This window comes from Triticum dicoccoides, chromosome 2B (genome assembly GCF_002162155.2).
Source record: "Triticum dicoccoides isolate Atlit2015 ecotype Zavitan chromosome 2B, WEW_v2.0, whole genome shotgun sequence".
NCBI lineage: Eukaryota > Viridiplantae > Streptophyta > Magnoliopsida > Poales > Poaceae > Triticum > Triticum dicoccoides.
In genome coordinates, this window is record NC_041383.1 from 494,653,102 (window position 1) to 494,665,127 (window position 12,026).

Here is a 12,026-nt window from a genome sequence, read left to right on the forward strand (position 1 = left end):
AGCAACAGCAGCAACAGCAACAGCAACAACAACAGCAACAGCAACAGCAACAGCAACAGCAACAGCAACAGCAACAGCAACAGCAACAGCAACAGCAACAGCAACAACAACAACAACAACAACAACAACAACAACAACAACAACAACAACAACAACAACAACAACAACGTCGCTTTCCAAATCAAGTGGGGCAAGCACTATGCATTCCCATTGAGCCTGGACAAAATTCCAGTCCCGCTGCTACCATTGTTGATGCTTCTGTAGCCCCTACTGCTACTGTAGAGGTGGAGGACTATTACGAGGATGAGGTTGATCAAAATCAGAACTACGTGCAGCCACCAGCACGACCACCACTAGGTCGACCTCATGCATATAATCGCAATGGTAGGCTACAGCACCACCTCAGGTACGAGATTATGACCATATTCCTAAACTGAAATTGAATATTCCACCGTTTGAGGGTAGATACATTCCTGATGTATATCTTACTTGGGAGTTAGAAACTGAACAACGTTTCACATGCTTACAATTTCCTGTGGAGAGACAAGTTGTTGCTGCTGTTTGTGAACTCACTAGTTTTGCTTCTATTTGGTGGTCTGGACATTATAGATTATATCCTATTCCAGCTACTTGGGCTTCTTTGAAAACAGCTATGCGTATTCGTTGGGTTCCACCATATTATCAACGCGAATTGCTTCAAAAATTATAGCGTTTAAGACAAACAAAAAATTATGTAGAAGAATATTATCAGGAATTACAAACTGGCATGATTAGATGTGGTATTGTTGAGGATAATGAAGCTATGCTTGCATGTTCTATGGGTGGATTAAATAAAGAGATTCAGACCATTCTAGAGTATAAGGAGTATAATTGTCACTCGTTTATTCCATCTTGCTTGTAAAGCTGAACGTGAAGTGCAGGATCGACATGCATTAGCGCGAACTAATTTTTCTGCAGGTCGATCTTCATCGTGGACACCATGTACATCCTCTACTCCCACACATCCTACTATAGCACCATAGACTTCAGCCGCCAATTCCAACCGAGATACAAGAAAACAGGTACCACCACCACCTACTACAGCACCACTGACTTTAGCCGCCAATTCCAACCGAGATACAAGAAAACAGGCACCATCACCACCATCTGCCAGGAGTACACCTTCCGGTCCCGCACAGAGCTCTTCTTCATCCATGGCATCAACAGGGTAAACACATGATATTATTTGTCGTCATTGCAAGGGTGGAGGTCATTATGCAAGAGAATGCCCATCTAAGTGTGTGATGATTGCTATTGAGGATGGTGGGTATGAGTCCGCTAGTGACTATGATGAGGAGACTTTGGCTCTTATTACAAGTGAAGAACATGGTGGAGATGATTCTGATCATGAGACGCAATACATGGCTACTGAAGATGCTGACAGGTATGAATGTTTAGTTGCTTAACGTGTTTTGAGTATGCATGTCACACAAGCTGAGCAAAATCAGAGGCATAATTTGTTCCATACAAAGGGAGTTCTGAAGGAACGTTCTGTCCGCGTCATCATTGATGGAGGAGTTGCAACAACTTGGCTAGCATTGAGATGGTGGAGAAGCTATCTCTCACCACAAGACCACATCCACATCCTTATTACATCCAATGGTTTAACAACAGCGGTAAGGTTAAGGTAACATGTACTATTCGTGTGCATTTTAGTATCTCTACATATGTTGATTATGTTGATTATGATGTGGTACCTATGCAAGCGTGTTCCTTATTACTTGGTAGACCATGGCAATTTGATAAAAAATTTGTACCCCATGGTAGAAACAATTAGTATACTCTTGTTCATAAGGATAAACATATTACTTTGCTTCCTATGACTCCTGATTCCATTTCGAAAGATGATATTAATAGAGCTAATAAAGCAAAATAGGAGACAAATAAGAGTGAAAATCAGATTGTGGCAAAAGAATTTGAGCAACAAATGAAGCCTAATAATAAACTATCTACTATTGTTTTTGAAATTAAATTGAAAAGTGCATGTTTACTTGCCACCAAATCTGATATTGATGAGCTAGATTTCAACAATTCTGTTTGCTATGCTTTTGTGTGGAAAGAGGCTCTATTTTCATTCGAGGACGTGCCTTCCTCTTTGCCTCCTGCTGTCACTAACATTTTGCAGGAGTTTGTTGACGTCTTTCCACAAGACGTACCACCGGGATTACCACCTATTCGAGGGACTGAGCATCAGATTGACTTAATCCCCAGTGCATCACTACCCAACCGTGCACCATACCGTACCAATCCATAGGAGACAAAGGAGATTATGCGTCAAGTACAGGAGCTGCTTGACAAAGGTTATATACGCGAATCTCTTAGTCCTTGTGTTGTCCCTATCATACTAGTGCCGAAAAAGGATGGTATATCGTGTATGTGTGTTGATTGTATAGGCATTAATAATATTACTATTCTTTATCGTCATCCTATTCCTAGGCTAGATGATACGCTTGATGAATTGAGTGGCTCTACAATATTCTCCTAAATTGATTTGCGTAGTGGATACCATCAAATTCGTATGAAATTGGGAGATGAATGGAAAACAACATTTAAAACTATGTTTGGATTATATGTGTCGGGGGTTTGGTGCGACATATGTCAAGGGATGGCTTATCATGGTGGAGCTAGTAAGACATGGCCGGTGCCTGAAAACGGGATAAGGCGTAAACATGTACGTCGACGTATCTTATCCAGGTTCGGGGCTCTCCTAGGAGATAATGCCCCTAGTCCTGCTCCGTGGGGTCTTCGCATGATCACTAGATCAACAGGAAGCTACCAAACTTGCTCCTTGAGTTGTTTGGCCTGAGGAGGAGGAAGGGCTAGGCTCGCTCTACTCCTCTCTTTATGAAGCTGAACCCTTTGCATGGGTGCCTTGGGGGTTTATATAGGCCTACCCCCTAGGGGTACAATGGTAATCCGGCCGGGTGTAGGCCCGGGCGGTCAGTGTCTCTGGTCGCCGGCTTCTCCGCCAGCTGCTGGGGCCCGCTGTTTGGTGGGTCCCGCTGGCTGCCGGGCTCTCGGCTGATAGGTAGGGCCCGCCGCTTGTGGGTCCTATCAGCTGCTCATCACTGTAGCCCTGCCTCTGATGACGAGGGCTTGGTCGGGGAGAGCGTAGCTACACTACCGCCGCCTAGCGGGTGCTCACTATAGCCACACCTCGTCTTATCTGGTTAATGGTGCACAAACTTCAGCGGAAGGGGAGGGCCGGCTGTTGTCGGCCTCCCCCTATGCCAACTGGTCAGGGCTCGTCGTCTTCTGGTATCTCATGGACAGGTAGGGCCCGCCTCCTGCGGGCCGTACAGACAGCCCGTTGTGGGAGCATGGCTTCCTATGCCATGGGTGATGTCATGGGCATCATGGCAATAGTGCGGCGCCGGGCTAGGGATGGCCACCGGTACGCTACATTATGGCCACATTCGTTCCTAGATTCAGAGGTGGCAGGTTGTACTGTAGCCACGCCCTGTCTCATCGTTGTTATGTGGGTGCAAACTTTGAGGGCGTGAGGGTGGGTCGCCTGCTAGGAGTCGGCCGCCCTGGTGGCCGCCTACTAGGAGTCGGCCCGTGTCGGGGCCGCTCTTTGGGCCTCCCCGCCTTCTAGCAGCCGGTCGTTCGGACTGGCCGGCCACAAGAAGGTGGTCCCTTGTCTTCGATGCTTGAGGGGCGCAGCCGGCCCCGATGTCTTGAAATATCATGGGGAGCAGATAGGGCTATCCATGGTCATTTACTCCGACAGTAGTCCCCGAAGCTGGTGGGGCGTCGCGGCTGAAAGGGCGAGAAGCCTTAGCAGCTTCCTACTCCGAGGGGCCGACGACTAGGAGTCGGCCGCGATCACGCGTGCTGCCTGATGATTTCGAAATGCAGAGGTGGGAGCTAGGAGGCACGTTTGCCGGGCGTTAGGCCAGCCGCCCGCTGACCGCGTGCCATGCGGCGCCAGCCAGCCGGACCAGCCTGCCAGCCCACTGATACGTCTCCAATGTATCTATAATTTATGAAACATTCATGCTATTTTATTATTTGTTTTGAATGATTACGGGCTTTATTATACACTTTTATATTACTTTTGGGACTAACCTACTAACCGGAGGCCCAACCCATATTGCTGTTTTATTGCCTGTTTCAGTATTCCGAAGAAAAGGAATATCAAACGGAGTCCAAATGGAATGAAACCTTCGGGAGCGTGATTTTTGGGAAGAATATGATCCGGGAGACTTGGAATTTACGTCAGAAGAGCCTCGAGGAGGCCAGGAGATAGGAGGGCGTCCCCCCTAATGGGTGCGCCCCCTGTCTCCTGGGCCCCTCGAGCACCCCCCCGACCGACTTCTTTCACCTATATAAACCCATATACCCTAAAAACATCGACGGAGAAGATAGATCGGGAGTTCCGCCGCCGCAAGCCTCTGTAGCCACCAAAAACCTCCCGGGAGCCTGTTCCGGCACCCTGCCGGAGGGGGGATCCCTCACTGGTGGCCATCTTCATCATCCCGACGCTATCCATGACGAGGAGGGAGTAGTTCACCCTCGAGGCTGAGGGTATGTACCAGTAGCTATGTGTTTGATCTCTCTCTCTCTCTCTCTCTCTCTCTCTCTCTCTCTCGTGTTCTCTCTATGGCACGATCTTGATGTATCGCGAGCTTTGCTATTATAGTTGGATCTTATGATGTTTCTCCCCCCTCTACTCTCTTGTGATGAATTGAGTTTTCCCTTTGAACTTATCTTGTCGGATTGAGTCTTTAAGGATTTGAGAACACTTGATGTATGTCTTGTCGTGCTTATCTGTGGTGACAATGGGATATCACGTGATCCACTTGATGTATGTTTTGGTGATCAACTTGCGGGTTCCGCCCATGAACCTATGCATAAGGGTTGGCACACGTTTTCGTCTTGACTCTCCGGTAGAAACTTTGGGGTACTCTTTGAAGTACTTTGTGTTGGTTGAATAGATGAATCTGAGATTGTGTGATGCATATCGTATAATCATGCCCACGGATACTTGAGGTGACAATAGAGTATCTAGGTGACATTAGGGTTTTGGTTGGTTTGTGTCTTAAGGTGTTATTCTAGTACGAACTCTTGAATAGATTGATCCGAAAGAATAACTTTGAGGTGGTTTCGTACCCTACCATAATCTCTTCGTTTGTTCTCCGCTATTAGTGGCTTCAGAGTGACTCTTTGTTGCATGTTGAGGGATAGTTATATGATCCAATTATGTTATTATTGTTGAGAGAACTTGCACTAGTGAAAGTATGAACCTTAGGCCTTGTTTCCTACCATTGCAATACCATTTATGCTCACTTTTTTCATTAGTTACCTTGCTGTTTTTATAATTTCAGATTACAAAAACCTATATCTACCATCCATATTGCACTTGTATCACCATCTCTTCGCCGAACTAGTACACGTATACAATCTAACATTGTATTGGGTGTGTTGGGGACACAAGAGACTCTTGGTTATTTGGTTGCAGGGTTGCTTGAGAGAGACCATCATCATCCTACGCCTCCTACGGATTGATAAACCTTAGGTCATCCACTTGAGGGAAATTTGCTACTGTCCTACAAACCTCTGCACTTGGAGGCCCAACAATGTCTACAAGGAGAAGGTTGTGCAGTAGACATCAAGCTCTTTTCTGGCGCCGTTGCCGGGGAGGTGAGTGCTTGAAGGTATATCTTTAGATCTTGCAACCGAATCTTTTTGGTTCTTGTTTTATCACTAGTTTAGTTTATAAAAGAAAACTACAAAAAATGGAATTGAGTTTGTCTCATACACTTCATCTTTTTAATATCTTTTGTGAGAATGATGGTAAGGAAAATTGTGCTCAAGTGCTAGAAGAAGAAATCTATAAAATGTTTTGCATGAAATCTTTGAATGATGAGCATGATTGCAATGTTGCTAGTATGAATTCCTTGAATATCCATGATGCTAATGATATGCAAAGCCACAAGCTTGGGGATGTTATGTTTGATGAATATGATATTTTTTGTCCCCCAAGTTTTGATGAGAATATTTATTATGATGAAAGCATGCCTCCTATTTATGATGATTATATTGATGAAAGTGGGTTTGGAAGAGTGTCAACTTTAGGTAGTATTGATCCCACTATTTTGGAGGATGTTGAATCTTATTGTGATGAATATGAAAGTAGATTTGGAAGAGTGTCAACTTTATTTAGTGTTGATTCCACTATTTCGAAAGAGGTTCCAATTGATTATGAGAACAAAGTTGCTGTCTATGATGATTATTGTGATGACTTGTATGCTATTAATAATAATGATAACCATGAAACTTGTCATCATGATTTCAGTTTTCCATTGGATTATGCCTCACATGATAATTATTTTGTTGAGTTTGCTCCCACTACTATTGATGAGAAGAAATTTGCTTATGTGGAGAGTAGTAAAATTTCTATGCAAGTAGATCATGAAAAGAATGCTTTAGGTTCTGGTTATATTGTTGAATTCATTCATGATGCTACTGAAAATTATTATGAGAGAGGGACATATGCTTGTAGGAATTGCAATAATGTCAAGTTTCCTCTCTATGTGCTTAAAGTTTTGAAGTTATGCTTGTTTTGCCTTCATATGCTAGTTGATTATTGTTACCATAAGTTATTTGCTCAAAAAATCCCTATGCATAGGAAGTGGGTTAGACTTAAATGTGCTAGTAATATGCTTCATGATGCTCCCTTCATGTTTCAATTCTTTTATGTGAGCATCATTTCATCATGCCTAGCTAGGGGCGTTAAACGATAGCGCTTGTTGGGAGGCAACCCAATGTTATTTTTGTTTCTTGCTTTTTGTTACTGTTTTTTAATAAATAATTCATCTAGCCTCTGGTTAGATGTGGTTTCATGTTTTAATTAGTATTTGTGCCAAGTAGAGCCTTTGAGAAGACTTGGGTGAAGTCTTTATGATCATGCTGTAAAAAAACAGAAACTTTAGCGCTCACGAGATTAGCTGTCATGTTTTACTGGAAAGTGCTTTTAGGTTGATTATTTTTGCAGATGATTAATAGAAAAATTCCTCAGGTCCACCAATTTATTTCAGAATTTGTGGGGTTCCATAAGTATACGTTGATACAGATTGCTACAGACTGTTCTGTTTTTGACAGATTCTGTTTTCTATGTGTTCTTTGCTTATTTTGATGAATCTATGAGTAGTATCGGAGGGTATGAACCATAGAGAAGTTGGAATACAGTAGGTTTTACACAAATTTGAATAAAGAATGAGTTCATTACAGTACCTTAAACTGGTGGTTTGTTTTCTTTTACTAACGGAGCTTACGAGTTTTGTGTTAAGTTTTGTGTGGTTGAAGTTTTCAAGTTTTGGGTGAAGATTCGATGGACTATGGAATAAGGAGTGGAAAGATCCTAAGCTTGGGTATGCCCAAGGCACACCAAGGTAACATTTAAGGACAACCAAGAGCCTGAGCTTGGGGATGCCCCGGATGGCATCCCCTCTTTCGTCTTCGTTCATCGGTAACTTTACTTGGAGCTATATTTTTATTCGCCGCATGATATGTGTTTTGCTTGGAGCGTCATTTTTATTTTATTAGTATTTGCTTTCTGTTATTTAGAATAATGTTTTGCATCTATATTTTTAATAAAAATGTCAAGGATAGCCTTTACCATGCTTATTTTGCATGTATACATGTTGCTGTTTCAAAACAGAAAGTTTACCGCTGTTGCAAAAATTCCCTAGAATGATATAATGTTGAATCTTTTTGAATAATGAGATATGATAAATCTTCTACAACTTAGTATTTTTCTTATAATTTTTGGAGTTAGGGAAGTATGATGAATCTTGCATTCTTTACAGACTATACTGTTTTGGCAGATTGCTGTTATGTTTGCATTGTTTGCATATGCTTGCTTGTTTAATGATTCTATTTTAGGATAGGAGTATTAAATATGCAGATACATTTAGTATTAAATGTTTAATAATAATCTTAGTGATTTGTTACAGTAGAAGATGATAAGGTTTTGCATTGGTTTATACTAACTTATCTCCCGAGTTCTTGTTGAGTTTGTTGTGGATGAAGTTTTTGAGAAATAGAGAAACCATGATATGAGAGGAATTAAGGAGACACAAAAGTTCAAGCTTGGGGATGCCCAAGGCACCCCAAGATAATATTCCAAGAAGTCTCAAGCATCTAGGGATGCTCCGGTAAGCATCCCACCTTTCTTCTTCAACAATTAACGGTTAGTATCGGTTGAACCTAAATTTTTGCTTCTTCACATGAGTTGTGCTATCCATGCAATGTCATTTTGTTTTGCTTTGCTTGCTGTTTGAATACAATACCACGATGTGAAATTCTTAAATGTTAGAGAGTCTTCACATAGCTACATAATTATTTGGCTACTCATTGATCTTCACTTATATCTTTTTGGAGTAGTTTGTCATTTACTCGTGTGCTTCACTTATATCCTATGAGTAAATGGTTGAATGAGTTGAATGTCATAAATCTGAAATTATATATGTCTCATTTGCTTATCCCATGGGGAGTAATGACTTCACATATAATAAGTAGAGGTTGTAAATTTATTGAAGGTTAGCAAGCATTGTATTGGTCATTTGAACAATTCATGAAAGAATATTGAAGGAAGAGATATTTCACATATAAATACACCATCCTAGACACCTTTTATAATTGTGTGCACTCATTAAGTATTACGAGCTAAAGAGTTGATGTTGGACAAGGAAGGCAACATAATGGGTTATGTTTTCTCACATCTCAGTTAAAGTATAATGCCATGGACAGGGGCGGGCCCAGGATTTCAAAAGTGTGTATTCAAATTTTTGAAGGCTAACATTTGGTTTACAGGTTCAAATTGAGAGTACCAAATTTTATAAGTAATGCTCTAATTCATAATTCACAAATACTCTCTGCAAGTTAAAATAGCAAATTGCAAACAATAGTAATGTGTATTAGACTACTTAATAACTTTAAATAATTCCATGTTTCTCTTGCCTAAATAATTCATGAATTCAAAGCAAAGTGCAAACAAATACAAAATTTCAATATGTATAAATAAGAAGCCAACTAGCCAAATTAACTTACTTTCTTTGTACATGTATGGAATGTGGAGGCCGACTAGTGACTAGAATGCGATCGACGTCGACAGAAATCCAGAACTGATTGTTGCCGCAACCCTGATCCGGAGCAACGAGGTAGGCACTTTGGGAGGGATGCATGATGCAAGGTCTGCGTTGCAGCGCCGCCCACCAGCCTGTCGCCCATGTGGTCTTGCGCCCATGCCCTGGCTGGATGCGCCGAGGACGATGTGTCATAGATTCAGAATTGGGGACTTGTGGAGGCGGCGTGCCGGTTGGTTTGATCGATCAATCTCGTGCGAGAGGTAGGCTACATCATTTTTTTAATTGGGCCGGGAGCCTGGGAGGAGGAGGTATTACCTTATTGGGCTATTGGGCTAGTCGTATGGGGAGGGAGAGTGTTCCAGGACACTTGGACGTGGGCTCAATGCTTGGCAGGCTCGTAGTTTTCTCAGCTTGCCTTTTTTTCATACATATACATAATATGCACTATATATATGAATTCTTTTCACAAAATTAATGGGTATTCAACTGAATACCCATGAATTGAAGTGAGCCCGCCCCTGGTCATGGATCATTCAAACATGTTGAGCTTGCCTTTCCCCCTCATGCTAGCCAAAATTCCTTGCACCAAGTAGAGATACTACTTGTGCTTCCAAATATCCTTAAACCCAGTTTTTGCCATGAGAGTCCACCATACCTACCTATGGATTGAGTAAGATCCTTCAAGTAGGTTGTCATTGGTGCAAGCAATAAAAATTGCTCTTTAAATATGCATGACTTATTAGTGCAGAGAAAATAAGCTTTGTACGATCTTGTTATGGAAGCAATAAAAGCGACGGACTGCATAATAAAAGTCCATATACAAGGGGCAATATGAAGTGACGTTCTTTTGCATTAAGATTTTGTGTATCCAACCCTAAAGGCGCATGACAACCTCTGCTTCCCTCTGCGAAGGGCCTATCTTTTACTTTATGTCATTTACTTTATGCAAGAGTCAAGGTGATCTTCACCTTTCCCTTTTTCATTTTATCCTTTGGCAAGCACTTTGTGTTGGGGTGATCTTGATATATATATCCAATTGGATGTAAGTTAGCATGAACTATTATTGTTGACATCACCCAAAGGTGAATACGTTGGGAGGCGAAATTATAAGCCCCTATCTTTCTCTGTGTTCGATTAAAACTTTGGACCCATTAGTATTGCGTGGGTGTTAGCAATTATAGAAGACTATATGATAGTTGAGTATGTGGAGTTTGCTAAATCAAAGCTCTAATGTAGACCCTTACTGAAAATAAGATGAATTGCAATTGTTTGATGACTAAGAATGAAGTTTGCTAGTTTTAAAGATAGTTTATGGTCTATGTTTTAACATGTGAATAGCTTGTTACTTGATCATGAAAAGTTTTATGAGATGAACTACTGTTATGACATATAAACATGCTAGAAAAGGTGATTGAAATTATCATTGATCAAACTTGTGCACCTGCTAGCATTCACACTTCATAAATTCTTTCTTTTATCATTTACCTACTCAAGGACGAGCAGAAATTAAGCTTGGGGATGCTGATACATCTCCAACGTATCTATAATTTATGAAGCATTCATGCTATTTTATTATCTATTTTGAATGATTACGGGCTTTATTATACACTTTTATATTACTTTTGGGACTAACCTACTAACCGGAGGCCCAACCCATATTGTTGTTTCATTGCATGTTTCAGTATTTCGAAGAAAAGGAATATCAAACGAAGTCCAAACAGAATGAAACCTTCGGGAGCGTGATTTTTGGGAAGAATATGATCCGGGAGACTTGGAGTTCACATCAGAAGAGCCTCGAGGAGGCTAGGAGATAGGAGGGAGCCCCCCCTACTGGGCGCCCCCTGTCTCCTGGGCCCCTCGAGCACCCCCCCCCCCGATCAACTTCTTTCACCTATATAAACCCATATACCCTAAAAACATCGACGGAGAAGATAGATCGGGAGTTCCGCCGCCGCAAGCCTCTATAGCCACAAAAAACCTCTCGGGAGCCCGTTCCGGCACCCTACCGGAGGGGGGATCCCTCACCAGTGGCCATCTTCATCATCCCGGTGCTATCCATGACAAGGAGGGAGTAGTTCACCCTCGAGGATGAGGGTATGCACCAGTAGCTATGTGTTTGATCTCTGTCTCTCTCTCGTGTTCTCTCTATGGCATGGTCTTGATGTATCGTGAGCTTTGCTATTATAGTTGGATCTTATGATGTTTCTCCCTCGTCTACTCTCTTGTGATGAATTGAGTTTTCCCTTTGAAGTTATCTTGTCAGATTGAGTCTTTAAGGTTTTGAGAACACTTGATGTATGTCTTGCCGTGCTTATCTATGGTGACAATGGGATATCACATGATCCACTTGATGTATGTTTTGGTGATCAACTTGCGGGTTTTGCCCATGAACCTATGCATAAGGGTTGGCACACAATTTCGTCTTGTCTCCGGTAGAAACTTTGGGGCACTCTTTGAAGTACTTTGTGTTCGTTGAATAGATGAACCTGAGATTGTGTGATGCATATCGTATAATCATGCCCACGGATACTTGAGGTGACAATGGAGTATCTAGGTGACATTAGGGTTTTGGTTGATTTGTGTCTTAAGGTGTTATTCTAGTACGAACTCTTGAATAGATTGATCCAAAAGAATAACTTTGAGGTGGTTTCGTACCCTACCATAATCTCTTTGTTTGTTCTCCGCTATTAGTGGCTTCGGAGTGACTGTTTGTTGCATGTTGAGGGATAGTTGTGTGATCCAACTATGTTATTATTATTGAGAGAACTGGCACTAGTGAAAGTATGAACCTTAGGCCTTGTTTCCTACCATTGCAATACGGTTTACGCTCACTTTTATCATTAGTTACCTTGCCGTTTTTATAATTTCAGATTACAAAAACCTATATCTACC